Source organism: Tachyglossus aculeatus, chromosome 1, assembly GCF_015852505.1.
Source record: "Tachyglossus aculeatus isolate mTacAcu1 chromosome 1, mTacAcu1.pri, whole genome shotgun sequence".
Taxonomy (NCBI): domain Eukaryota; kingdom Metazoa; phylum Chordata; class Mammalia; order Monotremata; family Tachyglossidae; genus Tachyglossus; species Tachyglossus aculeatus.
This window is the reverse complement of record NC_052066.1, coordinates 83450367-83475864: the sequence shown is the minus strand read 5'-3', so window position 1 is coordinate 83475864 and position 25498 is coordinate 83450367. Positions and strand designations below refer to the sequence as shown.

At 43.2% G+C, this 25498-nt stretch overlaps 1 protein-coding gene and 1 non-coding gene across 2 annotated transcripts in view; one reads left to right on the top strand and one right to left on the bottom strand.

Moving 5' to 3' along the window:
- The window catches only part of LOC119928919 (vesicle-associated membrane protein 2-like), a 243805-nt gene that overhangs the window by 136792 nt on the left and 81515 nt on the right, over positions 1-25498 (top strand). The window lies entirely within an intron of this gene.
- LOC119934442 lies at positions 15898-16035 on the bottom strand. The gene has a single exon (XR_005452936.1). It is a non-coding gene; the product is annotated as a small nucleolar RNA SNORA7 (small nucleolar RNA).

The following is a 25498-nucleotide window of genomic DNA, read 5'->3' as shown; positions in this document are numbered from 1 at the left end:
AGACACAGTCCCCATCCCATATGGGGCTCACAGTGTAAGTAGATGAGAGAACAGGTCTTGAATCCCCATTTTACGGTTGAGGAAACTGAGGCACAGAGAAGTTAAGTGACTTGTCCAAAGTCACACAAAGCAGGGAAGTGAGCTTGTTGTGGGCAGGGAATGCATCAGTTTGCTGTTGTACTCTCCCAAGTGCTCAGTGTTTTGCACACAGTAAGAGCTCAATAAATGCAATTGAATGAATGAATGAAAGAGGCAGAGCCAGGATTAGAACCTAGTTCTTTTGTCTCCCAGGACTGTGTTTTTTCTATTAGGCCATGTTGTCTTCCTAGTTATTGTTGTTTTCTCATATTATTTTTGTCATCATTTCTATCACTTCTCATATGTGATCAAAGTCAATAATTGAAGGAACATATTTTTTAAGTTGGCAAGGATGGGGGTACAGAAACACTGGAGAAGTCTGGTGTGTCTGCACAACTTGGAAAGCCAGAACCTAGAGGAGGTGGGAAGTTAGGAAGGCTGTTTTGAGGTCATGACCTCTGGGTGGACCATCTGAATCATCATCACTGTACTTTGCCACAGGGCTTAGTACAACAGCCCTCAGTAAACTCTACCGAATGAATGAATAATCATTGGAATTTTTAAAGCCGCCGAAAAATGCATCTGATTTTTCTGAACTTCCACAATTTACCCTCGAATGTAGAACCAGTACTACAAAAACAGAGACTGGGCCCAGGGGAGGGGATTCAGTTTCATGGTCTTTCTCACCAACTGGAATGTCTTCTAAATTTCATCCTGGTAAATACGGTGCAGCCAAATTAAGACTGTTATGTGCACCATGGGTGGTTCACATGGATATTTGAAAAAAGAACAGCAACAAAAAAGAAGAATCTGGCAGATTTGCCTACTGACGAAGAGCTGTGGCACCTCAACATTTGTTTTCAAGCTAACAAATAGGAGTGGGTAACTGGTAATTACATTGGCAGTTGAACTAGCAATGGATTGGGGGCCTGCGATGCAAGATCATTGTGGACAGGGAATGTATCTGTTTACTGTTATTTTGTACTTTCCCAAGCACTTAGTACAGTGTTCTGCACACAATAAGTGCTTAATAAATATGATCGAGTGAGTACGTCCAAGTTGGTCTCTGGAAATAAAGTAGGTGTACTGAAGTCAGGGTTGTCATTGCAGGATGAGAGGTGAAATTGATGGTAGAATGACGGCATTTGTTAAGCGCTTACTATGTGCAAAGCACTGTTCTAAGCACTGGAGAGGATACAAGGTGATCGTATTGTCCCATGTGGGGCTCAATCCCCATTTTACAAATGAGGTAACTGAGGCCCAGAGAAGTTAAGAGACTTGCCCAAAGTCACACAGCTGACAAGTGGTGGAGCAGGGATTTAAACCCATGACCTCTGACTCCAAGCCCGTGCTCTTTCCACTGTGCCATGCTGCTTCCAGAATCTCCACCAATATTTGATACATTTACAAAACCCAGTCCTGGCAAACGTTTGTTAGAACAGAGATTCACGTTTGCCTTGTGAAACATCATGGTTAATTAGAGTTGCTTTCCTAAAAATAAATCTAAGAGAAACCTGATTAGCCTGGTATAGAGCCAATGCGTGTCCAGCTACCCAAGCTTAGTGAAATGGATTTATCTGGTAAATTTGGGTTGAATAAGTAGTCTTCATTTGACACCTAAGCCCAAACTGAGGTAAGGTTTAGGGCTTGAATGGTCTGCACAATTGTTCTAGCTCTCTATTCACTTGGCCCATTATAAGGGAAAAAAATGTGCTATGCAGGAAAAATATTCTTTCTACATCATCTTCTAATACTGGCTCTACCATTTGCCTACCATGTGACCTTGGGCAAATCACTTAACTTCTCTGTGCCTTAGTTTCCTCATTGGTGAATTGGGACTAAATACCTGTTTTTTGCTCCTTCCTGGACTGGGAGGCTATGAGACAGGAACCGTATCTGATCCAATCATCTGTGTCTAGCCTTGCACTTTAGAACAGTGCTTGGAACATAGTAAAATATTGACAAATAACACAACTGTTATTATCTCAATGGTCTCCATTGATCGAATGCCCTAGGTAGATAATTAATTGGTCAGCTCTCCACTCCATTTTGCCCTTGTAGACACAGCCAAGAACTAGACATAGAGAAGAATACTGAAGGGCATTACATTTTGCAAAGCTCAAAAGTTCCAACTAGCAGAAAACTAATCTCCCCATCTTTGGGGGCTTACTATCAATCAATCAATCAATCATATTTACTGAGCGCTTACTGTATGCAGAGCAGTGTACTAAGCACTTGGGAAGTACAAGTTGGCAACATATAGAGACAGTCCCTACCCAACAGTGGGCTCACAGTCTAAAAGGGGGAGACAGAACAAAACCAAACATACTAACAAAATAAAATAAATAGAACAGATATGTACAAGTAATCACAGCTCTTCCAGGAAGCCTTCCCTGACTAAATCACTCATATCCCCACACTATCTCCCTCCCTACTGCTTCAGATACTCACTTGAAGTATTCCCCCCAAGCACCGAGGTACTCTCCCCACCCCACACTTAGCAAACAACATTTCGTACGTATCTTTATACTCAGTCACGTTCCTTACCTGTAATTTATTTTAGTGCCTTTCTCCCCATCTAGATTGTAAAATCACTGAGGGCAGGGATTCTGTCTACTCACTCTATTGAACTCCCCCAAGTGCTTATTACAGTGCTCTGTGCACAGAAAATGCTTAAAAATTCTATTGATTGATTGATTGATGATGTCACATATTCAGTGGTCAGCAAACTTGTTCAGGATGGGCAATCAGTGCCTCTTTGTGTCCCAAAGTATAGAGCATGGGCCTGGAAGTGAGAAGGACCTGGGTTCTAATCCCAGTTCCGCCACTTGTCTGCTATATGACCTTGGGCAAGTCACTTCACTTCTCTGGGCCTTAGTTCTTTCATCTGTAAAATAGGATTATGACTGTAAGCCCTAGGTGGGAAAGGGACTGCATCCAAAGCTTAGAGCAGTGCCTGCTAATTGTTAACCAATACCACAATTATTATTATTTCTACCAGCCCAGAGAGCTCTGAAGGCTACCACCAACAGGAACGGGCTAGTTAGCAGGAGTCCTCTGGATTCCTTTCCCCACTGTTGGTCTATCATCAGTCCTTTCATTCCCGATGCTATTTTTGCACAGAACTGAGAGGAGTTACAGTGTCAGGACTCTGAGGGACACACTGTTCTTCATCCCAGTTCCATCACCCAAATGGTGTCAGGAGTACCGGCAGTGGGAGGGCTCCCAGGGAGACAGAGCCACCTGCATTCAGAGGAGGGAGTGAATTTTTTGATATTTGGAAGACACTGATATAAACCGAAAGCTCTGACTGTGTGCAGCTGGTAGGCCTGCTCTTGACCCACATTGCCTTAGATATGTGGGGATACATTTCTATGGGAAATTTGAAAAAAAAAGAATAACTACTAATTGACTGAATGATTGACAAAGCATCTCCCCAAATAGTCTATTTCCACCCAGAAATTAGCTGATTCTGGAAGATTTGGCTAAATGTGTAAAATGCTGACAGCTCCTCAGGAAAATATTTAGTTCATTGAGTCAATAGTATTTATTGAGCACCTACTGTGTGCAGAGTACCGTACTACGTGCTTGGGAGAATACAATATAACAATAAACAGACACATGCCCTGCCCACAAAGAGTTGTCCTCTATACTCAAGGAAGATGCCATCAACAGTGGAATTCTGAGCCCACTGTTGGGTAGGGACTGTTTCTATATGTTGTCAACTTGTACTTCCCAAGTGCTTAGTACAGTGCTCTGCACACAGTAAGCACTCAATAAATACAATTGATTGATTGATTGAATTCACCTAAGGGTGTGGATTTGTGTGACTAAATAGGCAACTGGAGGATCTAAAAATAATAAAATAAATAATGATGGCATGTGTTAAGCGCTTACTATGTGCAGAGCACTGTTCTAAATGCTGGGGGGGATACAAGGTGATCAAGTTGTCCCATGTAGGGCTCACAGTCTTAATCCCCATTTTACAGATGAGGGAACTGAGGCTCAGAGAAGTTAAGTGACTTGCCCAAGGTCACACAGCAGACATGTGGCGGAGCCGTGATTCGAACCCATGACCTCTGACTCCGAAGCCCGTGCTCTTTCCAATGAGCCACGCTGCTTCTCTAAAGTCCTGTCTGCATTTTTTATTACTTTTTAATTTTTATTTTGGTATTTGTTAAGCATTTACTGTGTGCCAGGCACTGTACTAACCACTGGGGTAGATACAAATCAATCAGGTTGGACACAGTCCATGTCCCACATGGGGTTCACCATCTAAATCCCCATTTTACAGACAAGGTAACTGAGGCAAAGAGCAGTAAAGTGAATTGCCCAAGGTCACACAGCAGACAAGTGGCAGAGCTGGGATTAGAACTCACGTCCTTCTGACTCCCACGCCCGTCCTCTAGCCACTCAGCCATGCTGCAATGTGTGCATCAAAAAGGCCATTCTTTGTTGTGTGGTCATTTTTGACGTTTCAGTTGCTAGGCACTGCTTTCTCTTTTGCCTCATCTTTCAGTGCTGAAGAAAGTTTGTTCAGCAAAGAGCCACTCCTTTCTTTATTGCAGTATGCTACATTAGTCCGTCCTCAGCTATTGTAGAAGCAGCATGATGTAGTGGATAAGGCACGAGCCCGGGAGTCAATAGGTCATGGGTTCTAATTCTGACTCCACCACTTGTCTGCCGTGTGACCTTGAGCAAGTCACTTCACTCCTCTGCGCCTTAGTTACCTCATCTATAAAATGTGGATTGAGACTGTGAGCTCCATGTAGGACAGGGAGTGTGTCCAACCCGATTTGCTTGTAACCACCCCAAGGCTGGCACATAGTAAGTGCTTAACAAATATTATTGTTATCATTGTTTCCCAGTTTTCAGTTGGGATGCTTTGTTTTACCTCATTCTAAAATAATCCTCTGCCCTCCTTGCTTTCAGTTTCACAATGTCAGCTGTCCACACAGCAATTTTTCAGGTATCCAGCAGTATCTAGTATCTCAATCTAGCTCAGCTGTGTCAGCGATGTTGAGATGACCACCCCTTCAATGTTAACAGAATGACTCCATTTCAGAACTTCACTCTCTGTGGCCTGTCTTAATAATAATAATAATAATAATAATAATAATAATAATAGTAATAATAATAATAATAACAACAACAACAACTGGGGCATTTGTTAAGGGCTTACTATGTGCCATCCACTGTATTAAAGGCTGGGGTGGATACAAGCAAATCAGGTTGGACACACTCCCTGTCCCTCATGGGACAGTCTTAATCCCCATTTGACAGATGAAGGAACTGAGGCACAGAGAAGTTAAATTATTTGTCCAGGGCCATGAAACACACAAATGGCAGATCTGGGATTAATAATAATAATAATAATAATAATAATAATAATAATAATAATAATAATAATAATAATAATAATAATAAATAATAATGGCATTTGTTAAGCACTTACTATGTGATGAGCACTGTTCTAAGCGCTGGGATAGATACAAGGTAATCAGGTTGTCCCATGTGGGGCTCACAAGTCTTAATCCCCATTTTACAGATGAGGCAACCACGGCACGGACAAGTCAAGTGACTTATCCAAAGCCCCACGGTTGATCAGTGGTGGAGTTGGGATTAGAACCCATGACCTTCTGACTCCCAAGCCTAGAGAAGCAGCGTGGCTCAGTGGAAAGAGCACGGGCTTTGGAGTCAGGGGTCATGGTTTCGAATCCCAGCTCTGCCAATTGTCAGCCATGTGACTTTGGGCAAGTCACTTAACTTCTCTGTGCCTCAGTTCCCTCATCTGTAAAATGGGGATTAAGACTGTGAGCCCCCCGTGGAACAACCTGAACTCCTTGTAACCTCAACAGCACTTAGAACAGTGCTTTGCATGTAGTAAGCGCTTAATAAATGTCATGATCATTATTATTAGTAGTACCCATTAAGACATGCTGCTTGCCACTGATATTGAGCATATCCCATAAATGATGTTGATGGACTGCTTAAAAAGTTGGATGTGGCATTTGTGGGCATGGAGGAATGGTAGAAAATGTTGGGTGCTACAGCTCTATAGACCTTAAGTTTGGTCTGGAGTCTAATTCATTCATTCATTCAATCATATTTATTGAGTACTTCCTGTGTGCAGAGCACTGTACTAAGAGCTTGGAAAGTGCAATTCAGCAACAAAGAGGGATAATTACTGCCCACAAAAGGCTTACAGTCTAGAAGGGGGGATGTCTAAAAGGGGGGAGTCTAATACCTCTTAAGTTTGGTCTGGAGTCTAAAACTACACACCCCAACATATTGTTTGACAGTCTCCCGAAGGCCTTCTTCATTCATACTATTTCTTTAAATTATCAAGGAAGTTATTATTCTTATGGCATTTTTAAGCAATTACTATGTGCATTCTGAAGCACTAGGATAATGCAAAGTAGTCATATTGGGTACACTTTTGTCTCACATGGAGCTCACAAGCCATCTTATCCCTATTTTATATGAGGGAACTGAGACCTGGAGAAGCTAAGAGACTTTCCCAAGATTTCCCAGCAGGCCAGTGACAGAGCTGGGCCTAGAAACTGGATCTCTTTATTCCCAGGCCCATATCATTTCTACTAGGCTACATTGTTGGTCAGTGGAACTGCCTAGGAAACAGAGTTCTATCACAGCTTTTACTTACATAAGTTTTGGTTGTTTGGAAGGTGGTGCAGGTTGATAGGTCACCTCAGTTTTCTTTATTATTATTGTTATGGTATTTTTTAATCGCTTACTATGTGCCAGGCGCCGTACTAAGTGCTGGGGTGAATACAAGCAAAATGGGTTGGACACAGTCCCTGTCCCATGAGGGGCTCACAATCTCAATCCCCATTTTACAGATCAGATAACTGAGGTCCAGAGAAGTGAAGTGACTTGCCCAAGGTCACACATCAGACAAGTGGTGGAGCCGGGATTAGAATCCATGACCTTCTGACTTCGAATCCCGTGCTCCATCTACTGCACCATGCTCCTTCTCATCAGCCCATAACACCTGAATGATTCATTGAAGCGGTTTACATTCTTGAAAGACAGTCTCTTTGGATGTTGCTCAAAGTCTGTTGAACTGACAGAGTTTTCCAGACGTGTAAATGCATATTTGAATGTCTGCATCAAGTCTCTCTTTGCATCCTCCGGCATGGCTGTATAGAATAAGTTAAACAGCACAGGGCCAACTATATAAGCCTGCTTTATTCTACTGGTGACGGGGAATGGACCAGCCAGGACATCATAGGGTCTTGAAGCCACAAGCCACACTGTCATTGAAGGAATCTCAGAACTTCGATTGACTTTTCAGGTCAGACGAATTTACTAAGTAATTTCCAGATTTCCTGATGGTATTAAATGCTTTCATAAGGTCTGTGAAAACTGAAGACTTCTTAGCGCCATTCCCTGGATTTTTCCTGCCTTAGATGCCCAACAAAGACAATAATGATTGTGATGGCATTTTAAAGTACTATATTTCAGTCAATCAATCAAGAAATCAACCAGTATTTATTGAGTGCTTACTGTGTACAAAGCACTGTACTAAGCACTTGGGAGAGTACACTATAACAGAGTTGGTAGGCATATTCCCTGCCACCAGGAGCTTACTGTCTAGAGGAGGAGCTTACACGAGACATTTGGGTTGGCATGCAATTCACATCTAAGAGGGAAGGAGAACAGTTCTGTCATCCCCCAATGCTTAATACAGTGCTCTTCACACAGTAAGCACTCAGTAAAAATGATTGAATGAACGAATGAATCTCCATTTTACAGAGGAGCAAACTGAGACAAAGAGAAGTTAAGGGACTTCTCCAAGGTCACACAGCATGTAAGTGGCAGACCCACGATTAGAACTCAGGTCTGACTCCCAGGACCATGCTCTATCCACTGGACCAAGCTGCTTCCCTCTCATTCATTCAATCATATTTATTGAGCGCTTTTTGTGTGCAGAGCACTGTACTAAGCGCTTATAATGTTGGTATTTGTTAAGCGCTTACTATGTGCCAAGCACTGTTCTAAGCGCTGGGGGGGATACAAGGTAATCAAGGTTGTCCCACGTGGGGCTCACAGTTTTAATCCCAATTTTACAGATGAGGTAACTGAGGCACAGAGAAGTTGTGTGACTTGCTCTAAGTCAGCTGACTGCTGTGCCCTCAGCCATATGAGTGTATTGAAGACCAATTAATATAAAATCTGGAAGTGATATTTTTAAATTGTCTAAGGACAAAATATCTATGAAAGAAATTGTTTCTAGGAATAATATAATCTCCTTCTTCCAGCAGAATCTGGTCCCTTCTTTGAATGATGGTAAAATGCAGCCTAATTACCAGGAAAGCAATCAGTCTTAGCAGAAAATACTCAGGAAGGGCACAGATGGGGAAAATGGAAATGATCAGTGATGTAGCTGAAGAAAAATTCAGATGCCTGAAACGGCTTCAATGTGGCACTAATAATTGTATTTATATGTTAAACGGGGGAAAGATTCTTTTAGGCTTCAAACAACATCTACTTAGGAAGCAACAGATCCTATTAGTGATACTGGAAGGCATGTGAAAATACACATTCTCTAAAGGATTTTGTTATAACGGAAGTAGCAAAGACTGTATGAATGAGAGTTACGTTTTTTCAGATGGTTCTTTTCTGTGCCACAACCCAGAAGATTCAGAAGATATGAAAAGAACAGATTACAGACAAATTTGTAGCTGACAAGCGCAGCATGAAACTATACATAAAATCAACATGAGGTGTTGAAAGCTTTCTGAAATAAAGTACCTTTAGAAGAGGATAGAGATCACCCCCGGCCCACGTCCTCCCCCTGGCCTGGAATGCCCTCCCTCCGCACATCCGCCAAGCTAGCTCTCTTCCTCCCTTCAAAGCCCTACTGAGAGCACACCTCCTCCAAGAGGCCTTCCCAGACTGAGCTCCCGTTTTCCTCTCCTCCTCCCCATCCCCCCACCCTACCTCCTTCCCCTCCCCACAGCACCTGTATACATGTTTTTGTACAGATTTATTACTCTATTCATTTTACTTGTGCATATTTACTATTCTATTTATTTTGTTAATGATGTGCATTTAGCTTTAAGTCTATTTGTTCTGATGACTTGACACCTGTCCATGTTTTGTTTTGTTGTCTGTCTCCCCCTTCTAGACTGTGAGCCTGTTGTTGGGTAGGGACCATCTCTATATGTTGCCAACTTGTACTTCTCAAGAGTTTAGTACAGTGCTCTGTACACAGTAAGTGCTCAAAAAATATGATTGAATGAATGAATGAATCACCGGCAGCTCAAAACAGAGCACTTGTCATGAAATCCTGTAGATTGTAAACTCCGTGGGGTCAGGGATCAAGCAGCGTGGCTCAGTGGAAAGAGCATGGGCTTTGGAGTCAGAGGTCATGGGTTCAAATCCCAGCTCTGCCAATTGTCAGCTGTGTGACTTTGGGCAAGTCACTTCTCTGTGCCTCAGTTCCCTCATCTGTAAAATGAGGATTAAGACTGTGAGCCCTCTGTGGGACAACCTGACTACCTTGTAACCGCCCCAGTGCTTAGAACAGTGATTTGCACATAGTAAGCACTTAATAAATGCCATTATTATTATTATTATTATTATTATTATTATTATTATTATCTACCAACTCCATTGTATTGTACTTTGCCAAGTGCTTAGTGTAACACTCTGCACACAGTAAGGACTCTCTCTCTCATTCACTCAATTGATCAGTCATATTTATTGAATGCCAGTGATTGATGGATCACTAAGAATTCTCTGGTGGAAAGACAACCTGGCCCACTGTAGAGTTTGAAGATTAGCTGGAAATGCAGAGCCATGCATTTCTCAACAGGAACCATATAAACCGGGGACAAAGATTGGAAGAAAAGGGAAAAATGATTTTGAGGTATTATCTCTAGGAGCTCAGGCTCTCTCTCTGTCCCTCCAGGCTCCTATCTCCTCCTGCCTTCAGGACATCTCCATCTGGATGCCTGCCCACCATCTAAAATTCAGTATGTCTAAGACTGAGCTCCTTATCTTCCCTCCCAAACCCTGTCCTCTCCCTGACTTTCCCATCACAGTAGAGGGCACTACCATCCTTCCCGTCTCACAAGCCGCAACCTTGGTGTCATCCTCAACTGCTCTCTCGTTCACCCCACACATTCAATCCATCACCAAAACCTGCCAGTCTCAACTCCACAACATCATCAAGATCTGCCCTTTCCTCTCCATCCAAACCGCTGTCTTGTTGGTTCAGTTTCTCATCCTATCCCAACTGGATAACTGCATCAGCCTCCTCTCTGATCTCCCATCCTACTGTCTCTCCCCACTTCATTCTATACTTCACTCTGCTGTCCGGATTATCTTTGTACAGAAATGCTCTGGGCATGTAACTCTCCTCCTCAAAAATCTCTAGTGGTTGCCTGTCAACCTTATGAATCAAGCAAAAACTCCTCACTCTTGACTTCAAGGCTCTCCATCACCTTGCCCCCTCCTACCTCACCTCTCTTCTTCTATAGCCCAGTCTGCACCCTCTGCTCCTCTAATAATAATGATGATGATGGTATTTGTTAAGCACTTCCTATGTGCAAAGCACTGTTCTAAGTGCTGGAGGGGTACAAGGTGATCAGGTTGTCCCACATGGGGCTCACAATCTTAATCTCCACTTTATAGATGAGGTAACTAAGGCACAGAGAAGTTAAGTGACTTGCCCAAAGTCACACAGCAGATAAGTGGCTGAGCCAGGATTAGAACACATGACCTCTGACTCCCAAGCCCATGCTCTTTCCACTGAGCCATGCTACTTTTCCCACTAACCTCCTCACTGTGCCTCATTCTCGCCTGTCCCGCCATCGACCCCTGGCCCACGTCCTACCCCTGACTTGGAATGCCCTCCCTCCACACATCCACCAAACTAGCTCTCTTCCTCCCTTCAAAGCCCTACTGAGAGCTCACTTCCTCCAGGAGGCCTTCCCAGACTGAACCCCCTTTTCCTCTCCTCCTCCCCATCCCCGCTCCTCTGCCCTACCTCCTTCTCCTCCTCCTTCCCCTCCCCACAGCACTTGTATATATTTGTACATATTTATTACTCTATCTTACTTGTACATATTTACTATTCTATTTGGTTAGTGATGTGCACATAGCTATAATTCTACATAATTCTATTTATTCTGACGGTTTTGTCACCCGTCTACATGTTTAGTTTTGTTCTGTTTCTCCCCCTTCTAGACTGTAAGCCTGTTGTTAGGTAGGGACCGTCTCTATATTTTGCCGACCTGTACTTCCCAAGCACTTAGTACATTGCTCTGCACACAGTAGGCACTCAGCAAATACGATTGAATAAATGAATGGAGACCTTATCAGACTTTAGCAAGACAAAGCAGTGGTGGAGCCAAGATTGAGCATTACCACCATAGGGAGTAGAACCCCTCAAAGCCCAGCTGCTTTGATTTTTACCAAATGATGGAAGCTCCTGTTCATTGAGAAGGACGCAGACTTTTAGAAGAACTTGTCCAAAGGAATTGACTATTAGGGTGTGCAGTGCCAACTCTTCAACCCGCCTTTCACACGCTCACAGTGTCATCCGGTTGACAAATAGTAAGCACTTGCAAATGTAATAATAACAATAATAATAATAACAACAACTTGATCATAGTACAGGAGCAGTGAGGGCAAGTTGAGAGATGCCTTAAAGCCTAGGCCCCTAGGGAGCCAATTTGATCAACTCCGACTCTAGCCATCCCTGCACACTCAGAGCCTACAGTTGAAATTACTCTTCATCCACCTCTCGGAAAAGGAGAAAATGTGGCACTGAAATAAAAAAGTGTTGCCTGAAGGGAATGGAGGAGAGGGTGGGAAAAGGGAAAGGTGGGGAGACAAAAATGCAAGCCCAATTTTAAGGTTTTTGAGGGCAGGGATCATGCCTACTAATACTACTGCACTCTTTTAGGTACTTAATGTAGTGTCCTGCAGAGAGTAAGTGCTCAATAAATATGATTGATTGATTGATTGGAAAAGGGAAGAAGAGACAGGGAGTGGAAGGGAAATGGAGAGAGAAAGAGAGATACAAAGAGAGATACACAGACCTGCAAATGGAAAATAGTATCTTTAAATCCAATTTAGGTCTGTCTGGGGCCATAGAAGAAACCACAACGTACATTTTCATATGTCTTTATGCCATGACTATCAGGGACTTATTTAGTATCCCATTTGTGCTGGTAGAACTCAAAGGATCAATCCTTCTGTATAAATCTACAATGGCTAAGTGAAAAGTGAATTCAGCAATTATCTGGCAAATTTTATCAATGTGAATATCTGAATCTGGATGATTATGGTAAAAAACCACCCCAAATCATCTTTTCCCTCAATAACTGCAGTTTGAATAGTAGTTAATTGCCACAGTTTACACTTCCCATTCCACCCAAATATTCTCTATGTTCAAGGACCCTAATTTGAACCAATTGCACCCATTTAACTCTGATCTACATCCCCAAATTGGAAGCTTTGTTGACAGTCCAGTTATAGTCTTAAACTCAAGGTTAATGTCCAGTTTTTTAGAGGGATGTGTGACCTCATCTTCCCCAATTCCAGAGGCCCACTTGCAACCAATCAACTAGTAGCATTTGTTGAGCCCCTATGGTACAGTACAGTCCAGAGAGATAGGAGGAAAACCAGGAGAGGACAGTGTCAGTGAAGCCGAGGTTGGAACTCTTTGCCCTCTGGACACAAACTCCGTCCCCCTTCATATCTGACAGATTACCACTCTCCCCACCTGCAAAGCCCTACTAAAATTACATCTCCTCCAGGAGGTCTTCCCTGATTAAACCCTTATTTCCCCTACCCACTTTTCCCTCAGTGTTATCTATACACTTGGTTCTATATCCCTTAAGCACTTGATATTCACTCTATCTCTAGCCCCACAGTGCTTAAATACATATTTTCCCACTCTGCCATTTCCCCTTTCTATAATGCACTTTAATGTCTGTCTCTCCCTCTAGATTCATTCATTCAATCATATTTATTGAGCACTTACTGTGTGCAGAGCACTGTACTAAGTGCTTGGAAAGTATAATTCGGCAACAGAGACAATCCCTACGCAATAATGGGCTCACAGTCTAGAAGGAGGAGACAGAAAACAAAGCAAAAATAGTAGACAGGCATCAATAGTTGATGTTGATTCCTTCAGTTTTTTTTTTTTTAAATGGTATTTGTTCAATCGTATTTATTGAGCACTTACTGTGTGCAGAGCACCATACTAAGTGCTTGGAAAGTACAGTTCGGCAACAGAGACAGTCCCAACAGCGGACTCACACTTGCCGGTTTGTTAGTTCATTCATTCATTCAATCGTATTAATTGAGCGCTTACTGTGGGCAGAGCACTGTACTAAGTGCTTAGGAAGTACAAGTTGGCAACATATAGATACAGTCCCTACCCAACAGTGGGCTCACAGTCTAGAAGGGGGAGACAGACAACAAAACAAAACATATTAACAAGATAAAATAAATAGAATAAATATGTACAAATAAAATAAATAAATAGAGTAATAAATATGTACAAACATATATACATATATACAGGTGCTGTGGGGAGGGGAAGGTGGTAAGTCAGGGGGGATGGAGAGGGGGAGGAGGGGGAGGGAAGGAGGGGGCTCAGTCTGGAAAGGCCTCTTGGAGGAGATGAGCTCTCAGTAGGGCTTTGAAGGGAGGAAGAGAGCTAGCTTGGCGGATGGGCAGAGGGAGGGCATACCAGGCCCGGGGGATGACGTGGGCCGGGGGTCGATGGCGGGACAGGCGAGAACGAGGTATGGTGAATAGATTAGCTGCAGAGGAGCAGAGGGTGCGGGGTGGGCTGTAGAAGGAGAGAAGGGAGGTGAGGTAGGAGGGGGCGAGGTGATGGACAGCCTTGAAGCCGAGGGTGAGGAGTTTCTGCCTGATGCGCAGATTGATTGGTAGCCACTGGAGATTTTTGAGGAGAGGAGTAACATGCCCAGAGTGTTTCTGGACAAAGACAATCCGGGCAGCAGCATGAAGTATGGATTGAGTGGGGAGAGACAGGAGGATGGGAGATCGGAGAGGAGGCTTATGCAGTAATCCAGTCGGGATAGGATGAGAGATTGAATGAGCAGGGTAGCAGTTTGGATGGAAAGGAAAGGGCGGATCTTGGCAATGTTGCGGAGGTGAGACTGGCAGGTTTTGGTGACGGATTGGATGTGAGGGGTGAACGAAAGAGCGGAGTTGAGGATGACACCAAGTTTGTGGGCTTGTGAGATGGGAAGGATGGTAGTGCCGTCAAAAGTGATGGGAAAGTCAGGGAGAGGGCAGGGTTTGGGAGGGAAGATAAGGAGTTCACTCTTGGACATGTTGAGTTTTAGATGGTGGGCAGACATTCAGATGGAGATGTCCTGAAGGCAGGAGATACAAGCCTGGGGGGAAGGAGAGAGAGCAGGGGCAGAGATGTAAATTTGGGTGTTATCAGCGTAGAGATGATAGTTGAGGCTGTGGGAGTGAATGAGTTCACCAAGGGAGTGAGCAAGTTAAGCACTTGCTTTGTGCCAGGCACTGTACTAAGCTCTGGGGCAAATACAAGTTACTAAGGTTGGATGTAGTCCGTGTTCTACATGGGGCTCAAAGTCTTAGTCCTCCTTTTTTAGACAAGGCGGATGCAAAGTCTTTATGGACAGGGATCTTGTCTACTAACTCTGTTGTGTTATACTCTTCCAAGATTTTAGTATGGTACTCTGTCCACAATAAGTGCTCAATAAATGCCATCAATTGAATGATTGATACATGTGATTGCAAATGCTTGTTATGGGAAGTGAACAAGTCTGCCAACTGTGTTATAATGTACTGTTCCTAGCACTTAATACAATGCTCTACACAGAGTAAGCACTTGATAAATACAATTGACTGATTGATTGATGACATAAGGATGGAGATAGTGCAAGTGTGATGAAGTGGAAGTTAAGAGAACATGATCCGGGAAGAAGAAAAGAGAATGGTGGACCCTGTCCTGGAGAGAATGGGATTTCTGAACCCAATCACTTAAATGGATCTTGAATAAGTTCAACCTCCTGTCAAGCCCAAACTATCCTCTTTGTCCCATTAACCAGCAAAAGAAAGCTCCAAAAATTGCCACGGGTCTTGTTTATTGATAGTATTTCCCTGATGAGTAGGTTAGAGTAATATATCCATTCCTGTGTATCTGTCTCAAGACTTTAATAGTGTATCTAATTTGAAAACACTTAACAAACATAAAGTAGCATGGCGTTCAGTGAACACATTAGTTATGAGCAGACCTAATAAAATCAATAAGGCAGGTCTGGTCATTCCATTCATCGACTTGATCTGGTGTGCAGGCCATTGGCCACGAGAGAATGAGTCATTCCCTGAAAACCTTCTGGCTCTCGAGAGCCATTAGTTCCATTTAAGAAAGCGAAAAGGGTAATGATGAGGGAAGAGGGACCGTCCCTAATATTGTTGGACTTTCCGCTCTCTTGTCAGTGCATTGAATTATTTCTTTATCCTTTTCTAGAAAGTCAATGTATCAGAACTTAAAATTCAAGAGTTCCTATTCAAAAAGCTCAAGCCCGTTACATTCCCACTCTTCCCCTTGCCGTCTAATTGTTTCTGACCCATAGCTACACCACAGACACGTCTCTCCCAGAACACCCTGCTCTCCATGTGCAATCATTCTGGTAGTATATTCATTCATAGAGTTTTCTTGGTAAAAATATGGAATGGGTTTACTATTGCCATCTTCTGCACAGTAAACTCGAGTCTCTGCCCTCGACTCTCTCCCATGCCACTGCTGCCCAGCATGGGTGAGTTTTGACTTATATCAGATTGCCTTCCACTCGCTAGCCACTGCCCAAGCTAGGAATGGAATGGGTTGGCCTCTCCTTGACTCTCCTTCCCATAGCCGAGACTGGTAGAGTACTGGAAACTCTCCAGGTGCGACACTGAGAGGGGACTCTTCTCCTAATGTTATTATTATAACTGAAGTCTCTGTTCTGTGGTGTGAGTGGTCTTGTACTGAATGGCGTAATGCATGAACACTAGAAATAATACTAGGAAACCCCCTAAGTATATCAGAGCTGGCTTTAATAATGACAGCAGGCCGAGAGAGAGTTGTCTACCTTAATGTACTTTTAGCAGAATTTTACATGCATTTTCCAAATATCCCCAGGGAGCAGGTATGATCTAAAATTTCAATTTTCCTCCACTTGGATAGTTACATTCTTCTGGGGTTCTTGACCCCAGAATCAAATTCCACCCACAAGATATGTTCATGCCACATCCACAATGTCTACCCTTGGCCTGAGCCCTCCAGGTTCTGTGTGAGTAAAGGAGGTGGAATTGGACTTGAGGGGGTGAATGGGGAGGGTGAAGATGATTTGAATGTGTTTTTCTGGTAGAAGAAAAACAGCTGGGATTCATCCAAAGAGAACATTATTAACATTATAGAATGACTCAAACCCTAGTCATCCTGGCATTTCTTGTTAGTCTGAACGTCAGCAGATGAATGTGAACTTTTTGAAAGGCTAAGGATGACGTGGATCCAGTCGCTCTAAAGGATAAGATGTCCAAGGTTTTAGCAGTGAGGCAAAACATTTTTGCCATTCAGCTTGATAGGTCCTTAAAGGAGCAGCTACTGCAGTGTCCTCTTTCAACTTTCCAATACTCCAGCCTTCACAGGGCGAAACAAAGTGCGGGTTGCAACATTCATTACAGAATCCATGTGTTCCTTAATAGGACTAATGATATTAGACTCATTAGCCAGCTAATGCTGACGGGATTTGATATCAGTACTTTTCGTAGCAACTCAGTAGTACAGGACTGAAATGCAATAAGCCGAGGTTGTACAGACAAGTCTGTTTTTCTGTGCCCACTGATTATCCCAGGAGTTGGCAGGATGGGCAGCTAGAACTCCTGAATGCTGGCAGAGTTTCATGGCTCTCTCCAGTACCCCTAAATTAGAAACGTATTTATTCATTCTTTGTGGATTTAGAATGTAATTCATTTGTGCCCTGAGACTTGGAACCATTAGTTTCATATAGTATAAAATCACTGTGGGCCGGGAATGTGTCTACCAACTCTGTTGAAGTGTACGCTTCCAAGCACCGCATACTCTGCAAATAGGAAGTACTCAGTAAATACCTCTGATGATAATAAGGAGCTGATACTGTTAAGGGACCATGTCATCTGCTTCCTGCGGATCAGTATTTGCTTTTTTGATCACACTTATCACACTCCCAGTTTCATCCGCATCACCCTCCATTTTCCTGAAGTATCCCTAAGCTTTTCTCTTTCCCTGACATTTCGAGTAGCTACTCTATTGGTCCAGGACTGAGGCAGGGACTGACAGTGCTGTGGTTATTGAGACACAAAGCTGAAAGATAAAAGGAGTAAAAGAAGGGAATGATCCAAGAAAAAAGGCCCCCTTCTAAACCATGGGTAAAGTAGATAGTGTGATCTGAAGGCAGAACAAAGGAACTGAAGACAAATAAATTCAAAACTCTTCTTCACCCTATCATCTTGCATAGGCATGAGACTCTCCTCCCCTCAACTCTTCCATCACTGTAGATAACACCACCATTCTCCCTGTCTCGCACACCTGTAACCTTGGCATTATGCTCAATTATTGTTGTTATTATTATTATCCTTAATTCATCTCTGTCATTCAACCTGCATATTCAGGCTGTCCTGAATATGGCTGTCCCTTCAAAACATCTCTAAAATCCACCCCTTCCTCTCCATCCAAACTACTACCACCCGGGTCCAAGCAGTTGTCATTTCTCTCCTCTAATGCCGGGTCAGCCAACTCGACGACTTCCCTGCCTGCTTTCTCCCCCATCTCCAGTTAATGTCACTAGGCTGCCCAGATCATTTTCCTAAAACTAGTTTTGCTCATGTCTCCCCATTCTTCAAAAACCTTCAATGGTTACCCAACCAACTCAGCATCAAACAGAAATTCCTATCGGTTCTTTCTCCCCGGATTACCTAACCTCATGCCTCACCCACTACGAAAAGCTCTCTTACTTCTCTCTTCTAACCCCAATCTATTTACTGTGTTTCTATCTTGCCTCTCACACCGCCAATCCCGTGATCACGTCCTCCCTCCTACCTGGAGCTACCTTTCCCTCCACATCTAATAGTCCACCCCCACCCCTCCCTATATTTTCAAAAATTAAACTAACATCATGTCTCCTCCAATTCTATTCTTCCTCCCTAGTGCATCTTGTGTCTGTACCTATTAAGTACTTAGATATTCAGCCCACCACAACTCCATAACCCTTAGTATACATCCTTATGCTCTGCTGCTTCCCCTCTCCGTAATTCATTTTCATTTCTGTCCCCTCCACTAGATTGCATGCTTCTTGAGGGCAGTGTAGTGGATACAGCATGGCCCTGGGAGTCAGAAGGTCATGAGTTCTAATCCCAGTTCTGCCACTTATCTGCTGTGTGATCTTAGGCAAGTCACTTCACTTCTCTGTGCCTCAGTTATCTCATCTGTAAAATGGGGATTGAGACTGTGAGCCCCATGGGAACAGGGACTGTGTTCAATTCAATTTGCATTCATTTAATCGTATTTCAATTCAATCATATTTATTGAGCACTTACGGTGTGCAGAGTACTGTATAAGCACTTAAATAAACTACATCACCCTGCATTCCCAGGCAGTCTCCTATCCAAGTGCTAACCAGACCCTACCCTGCTGAGTTTCCAAAATCAGATGAGATCAGGCGCATTCAGGGTGGTATGACCATAGACATTCATTCAATCACATTTATTGAGCATTTACTGTGCGCAGAGCACTGCACTAAGCACTTGGAAAGTACAGTTCAGTAACAAAGAGAGACAACCCCTGCCCACAAGGGGCTCACAGTGTAGAATTTACCCCAGCGCTTAGTACAGTGCCTGGCACATAGTAAGTGCTTAACAAATACCACCATTACTAGGGATTGCACCTACTTATTCTTCTGAGTGGTGCTCTCCCAAGGATTTAGTATAGTGCTCTGCTCACAATAAGTCCTGAATAAATGCCACTGAATGATTAATAGATTGAGCTCACTGTATGAAGAGAAAGAACAGAAACAAGAGCAGCATCCCTGGGAGCTTACCAGGGATCTGGGCCTGTCCTGAGGCCACCCAGGTTAATAATAATAATTAATCATTAATAATTACAGTACTTGATAAGTGCTTACTATGTGCCAAGCACTGTTCTAAGCACTGGGGTAGATACAAGTTAAGTAGGTTGGACACCATCCCTTTCCCAAATTGGGCTCATACTCTTTATCCCCATTTTTTACAGATGAGGTAACTGAGGCACCGAGAAGTTAAGTGACTTATCCAAGGTCATACAGCAGACATGTGGGAGAGTTGGAATTAGCACCATCTCCTCCTGACTCCCAGGCTTGTGCTCTATCCACCAAGCCAGCTTGTACTTCCCAAGCGCTTAGTACAGTGCTCTACACACAGTAAGCGCTCAATAAATACGATTGAATGAATGAATGAATGAATGAATGAATGGGTTAGACTACAGTGAGGGAATGGGAGAAGGCTTCTAGACTGTGGGTAGGGAATAAGCCTGTTTTATTGTATTTTATACTCTCCCAGTGCTCTGCACACAGTAAGTGCTCAGTAAATTCATTCATTCAATCATATTTATTGAGCACTTACTGTGTGCAGAGCACTGTACTAAGCACTTGGGAAGTACAAGTTGGCAACATATAGAGACGGTCCCTACCCAACAACGGGCTCACAGTCTAGAAGGACAGACTACAAAACAAAACATGTGGACAGGTGTCAAATCATCAGAATAAATAGAAGTAAAGCTAGATGGGCATCATTAAGAAAATAAATAGAATAGTAAATATGTACAAGTAAAATAAATAGAGTAATAAATTTGTACAAACATATATATAGGTGCTGTGGGGAGGGGAAGGAGGTAGGGCAGGGGGATGGGGAAATACAATTGACAGGAAATACAATTGACTGACTGAATGACAAAAGCCAGAGATACCAGCACCTAGGGCAGGGGGAAGTTTGAATTGATGTGCCTGGAGTCATCATCATCATCATCATCAATCGTATTTATTGAGCGCTTACTGTGTGCAGAGCACTGTACTAAGCGCTTGGGAAGTACAAGTTGGCAACATATAGAGACAGTCCCTACCCAACAGCGGGCTCGATTCCACAGCCTTTGGGAGTTTCTACATTCATGGTGGTCCATAATCCATAAAACTCTGGGGGAGCCCCACCCCCAGTGTGTGGAGTTTGGGCAGAAGTTGGAACCCACACAGCTGGAATTTCCAAACCACTAGGAGCTCTGGATCCTGAGGGGACCGTTGGATGGCTGGACCGGCCTCCCTTCCCCATGGTAATCACGTCTGCCTTCACAACTGTTAAAACACTTAATCGCCATGGGCCATTCATATGGGCTTTGGGGAGGGGAGGGATGTAAGTTGATTAATTTGAGGGATGGAAGGGGTTCTGAGCAGAGGAGAGGAGAGGGCAGGATCAGAAGCAGGAAAGTCAAGAGGAAGAGTCAAGAACAAGAACATCTTTTTAAAGTCTCTGGATTTTCTTGAATCTCAGTTTTATTTTGAACCTGACTAATCAAAGACTAATTTGGACCATCTGGGCCTGTTTCAGAATGTGAGGCATGGGGATCTACATATTTTATAAAATAAACTGCTCTTTAAAAGCTGTCTGGGCCAAAAAATTGTCTAATATCAATGAAGTGTTTTGTTATTTCTTAAACAAAACTGTCGTTTAAAAAGAGCAAGCCATGGGTTCTCTTCCAAGGGGCCAACACACTTTGTAGCACTGCTTGATGTACCCTCAGAGACATTTGTCAGCAATTTACATCTATTCTCCTACAGTGCTCTGAAAACAAAAATCTCCCTCCCAAATTATTCTCTCAGCCGAATAAAACCAGTGCTTAGGTCATGAGGAATAAGGGACTGATAGATCTGAGTGTGGTTTTCAAAACCAAAAGATGGGGAAAAATCTTTCTCCCTTTCCATCCATCCTCTCTGAGGAACGCACGCAACAAAGAGGGTTTGGTATAGTATTGCTGCTCTCCACTTTACGTGTGAAGCGGAGTGTTTATGTGTGACCTTGGGCAAGTCACTTCACTTCTCTGTGCCTCAGTTTCCTCATCTGTGAAATGGGGATTGAGACTGTGAGCACCATGTGGGACAGGGACTGTGTTCAACTCAATATGTATCCACTCCAGCACTTAGTACAGTGCCTGGCACATAGTAAGCACTTAACAAATACCAACATTATTATATGCTTACATTTCTGCTGCTAGGAGCAAGTCAAGAGCAAATCATCACCATCATTTAGTCACCGATCAATTCATTCATTCATTTACCTATCCGTTTGCTCATTTGCAGAGCACTGTTCTGGTACTTTGGAGCATAGCAAAAGAGTACCAGATATAGTCCCTGCATTCAAGGAATTTATTATTTAATAACCAGATACAAATTGAGCTGCAATATCTGCAATCTTGCATATCCTCTTGCCTCCAGGGAAAACACATGGATGTTACCACCAAACATGCTAAGCTTAGTATGTCAGAAATTCAACTCCCTCAACTTTCCCCTCAAATACACTCCTTCACTTCACTTTCCCAACACAGCGGCCGATCATCCTCCCTGCCTCCAAAGTCAACAACCTTCGAGTTATCCTTAACTCCTTACTCTTTCAGTTCTCCTATTTAGTCTGCTGTCAAATCATGAGGGTTATCGCTTCATAACATTTTCCGAATTGATTCAGCACTTCTCCCAAACAGCCACCAGTCAGGGGCTCATCGTCTCCTGGCTAGACTATTGTATAAGTCTCCTAACTAGTCTCCCAGCCTCCACCCTCTGTCCTTTCCAGTCCATATTTCACTCTATTGATCAGATCATTTTTCTAAAATATCCTTCTGCCCACATTTCCCTTCTCCTCAAAAATCTACAATATTATTTCTATTGACATCTTGACTACTGCTTTAAGGCACTCAACCAGCTCTCTCTCTCTCTGTCTCTCTCTTTCTCTCTCTGTCTCTGTCTTTGTCTTTCTCTCTCTGTCTCTTTCTGTCTCTCCCTTTCTTTCTCTCTCTCACTTTGTCTCTGTCTCTGCCCATCTTTTTCTCTTTCTCTCTGTTTTCCATCTCTGTTTCTTTCTTTCTCTCTCTCTTCCCATCTTTCTTTCTCTCTCCCTTTCTCTCTCTTACTTGTCTTTTTCCAATACATCCAATTCACACTTTATTTTCCTCCCAAACTGCCATTTTCCCTGTGCCTCATTCTTGATTGTCCCACCACTAACCCTTTTCTCACATCCTTTCCTTACCTGCTGCTCCTCCCTTCCTCTTCAAATCCATCATACTATTACTACTACTACTACTACTACTACTACTACTACTACTATTTTTTAAGCACTTACTATGTGCCAAGCACTGTTCTAAGTTTTGGAGCAGATACAAGGTAATCAGGTTGTTCCACGTGGGGCTCATAGTCCTAATCCCTAATTCACAGGTGAGGTAAGTGAGGCACAGAGAAATTAAGTGGCTTGCCCAAGGTCACACTGCAGAAAAGTGGAGGAGCTGGGATTAGGAACCCACATCCTCTGACTCCCAAACCCATGCTCTTTCCATTAAGCCACATTGCTTCTGAGGCTCTCCCCGTCCTCCAAGTCTTTCTGAAATCACACCTTTTTCTTCCCAAGTTGTATCCTCCTGATTCTCACCCCAGCAATTTTGCACCACTTCAAGACTTCTGCATTCACAGCCACCCTTACCCCTCTGTATGCATCAACTTACATATTCTACTATTTGAATATTTACTCACTCACTATCAATCGATCAATGGCATTTATTGAGTGCTTACTGTGTGCCCAGCACTGTACTAAGTAGTTGTACAAGTACAATACAATAGACTTGGTAGACACATTCCTTGCCCATCAGAAACTTACAGTATAGTAACTAGAGCTTGTAACTAGTAACTAGAGTAACTACTATAGAGTAACTATAGTAACTAGAGCAATGTTCCGCAACATCGCTAAGATCCGCCCTTTCCTCTCCATCCATACCGCTACCCTGCTTGTTCAAGCTCTCATCCTATCCCGTCTGGACTACTGCATCAGCCTCCTCTCTGATCTCCCATCCTCATGTCTCTCCCCACTTCAATCCATACTTCATGCTGCTGCCCAGATTGTCTTTGTCCAGAAACGCTCTGGGCATGTTACTCCCCTCCTCAAAAACCTCCAATGGCTACCAATCAATCTGCGCATCAGGCAGAAACTCCTCACCCTGGGCTTCAAGGCTGTCCATCACCTCGCCCCCTCCTACCTCACCTCCCTTCTCTCCTTCTACAGCCCACCCCGCACCCTCTGCTCCTCTGCCGCTAATCTCCTCACCGGGCCTCGTTCTCACCTGTCCCGCCATCGACCCCCGGCCCACGTCATCCCCCTGGCCTGGAATGCCCTCCTTCCACACATCCGCCAAGCTAGCTCTCTTCCTCCCTTCAAGGCCCTACTGAGAGCTCACCTCCTCCAGGAGGCCTTCCCAGACTGAGCCCCTTCCTTCCTCTCCCCCTCGTCCCCCTCTCCATCCCCCCATCTTACCTCCTTCCCTTCCCCACAGCACCTGTATATATGTATATATGTTTGTACATATTCATTACTCTATTTATTTATTTTACTTATACATATCTATTCTATTTATTTTATTGTGTTAGTATGTTTGGTTTTGTTCTCTGTCTCCCCCTTTTAGACTCTGAGCCCACTGTTGGATAGGGACTGTATCTGTGTGTTGCCAACTTGTACTTCCCAAGCGCTTAGTACAGTGCTCTACACACAGTAAGCACTCAATAAATACGATTGATTGATTGATTGATAGAGCTTACAGCCTAGAGCTTAGACTATCATTCCATTTTCTTTTTTCTTGAAACTGCAAATTATTTTGTGCCTGTCTTTCTGGTTATTCTGTAAACTCTTTGAGGGCAGCGGTCATGCCTTCTGCCTTTACTGTACTGTCTCAAGCTGCATTTGGGTCTATACCTCTTAAACATTTGATAGTCACCCCGCCCTCAGCCCTGCAGGACTTAGGTATGTATCCTTACATTCTGCCAATTTTCCTTTACATAATTTATTTTAATGTATGCCTCCCTCTCTAGAGTGTAAATTCCTTTTGGACAGGGTTGTTTCTACCAACTGTATTGTATTGTAGTCTCCCAAGTGCCAAGTACAGGGCTCAACAAAAAGTACACACTGATAAATACTACTGATTGAGTTATGATTCTGGAAAGAGCAGGTGCTCCACACATTCAATTGCCTGATTGTTTGGAAGTTTTCATTATAAGTAAAACATGTAATCAACGTCCAAAGGGAGCTTATATTCCCAGTCCATTTTAAAGTGATTCTGAAGTACTCATGAGATCACTTACAGCTTCCAAATTTAACAACAAGAGGATTATAAAGAAGGCTTCATTGAGTTTGACTTTCATTTCCATATTTATTTATGAACCACAGATCATCCTTGCCCCCAAGTACATGTTCTAGTAAGGGTCATATGGCAGGGCTGGGATCACATGACTGTCCTGTGGAGGTTCACAGGACCCCAGGGGGTCTCGGCCAACTGGTCCAAGTCTTCCAACTGGAAGTCCCCCAGTTTTGCTGATAATTTCACAAAATCTATCATCATCCTGAAATTTGTCTGCGGTTATCCGCAGCCTTTATCACTCGTTCCAGTGTCCCAGTAATCAATCAATCAATCATTTATTGAGCACTTACTATGTGCAGAGCACTGTACTAAGCTCTTGGGAAGTACAAGTTGGCAACATATAGAGACAGTAAGCAGCCTGAAAGCCAGCATCAGTATGATGGATCAAATTTTCAAATTTCTTCAAATTCCTATTTACCCTCAGCCTGATTTCTTTAAGGCCTGGCCTGATTTTTCTTCGTCCTGGGCCCATAGAATTGGGCTGAGGGGTGATTCATATGCAGAGAATTTTGGGCCCTTGGGAAAACTGTGTAATTTTTGTTTTTTATATGAGAATACACAGATTTTAAATCAGAATTATAAATTTTGTAAAGAACGTAATTTGGTTCAACATTTTATATATAGCTTCTTCCCCACCCACAATGATTTTCTCTCTGCTACCAAAGACTATGGCATGAGGATGTGTTTTCCTTACAACCACATACTTACTTTAGTTATTACTCTTTATTTAATTAGTGGAAACCCATTATTTAATTATTCCTATCAGTTCTTATGATTGCCATAACCATCTGTTTTTGATAGCCTGGAATTGAAATGCCCATTTAGGTTGAAAATGTGGGTCTCAGATATTATAATTAATTGCATATACCAAGTAACTGTTTCTTGTTCACTGGGTCCCCCTGGTATCCATTCCAAGTGCTGTACATAAGCCCAGAGCCA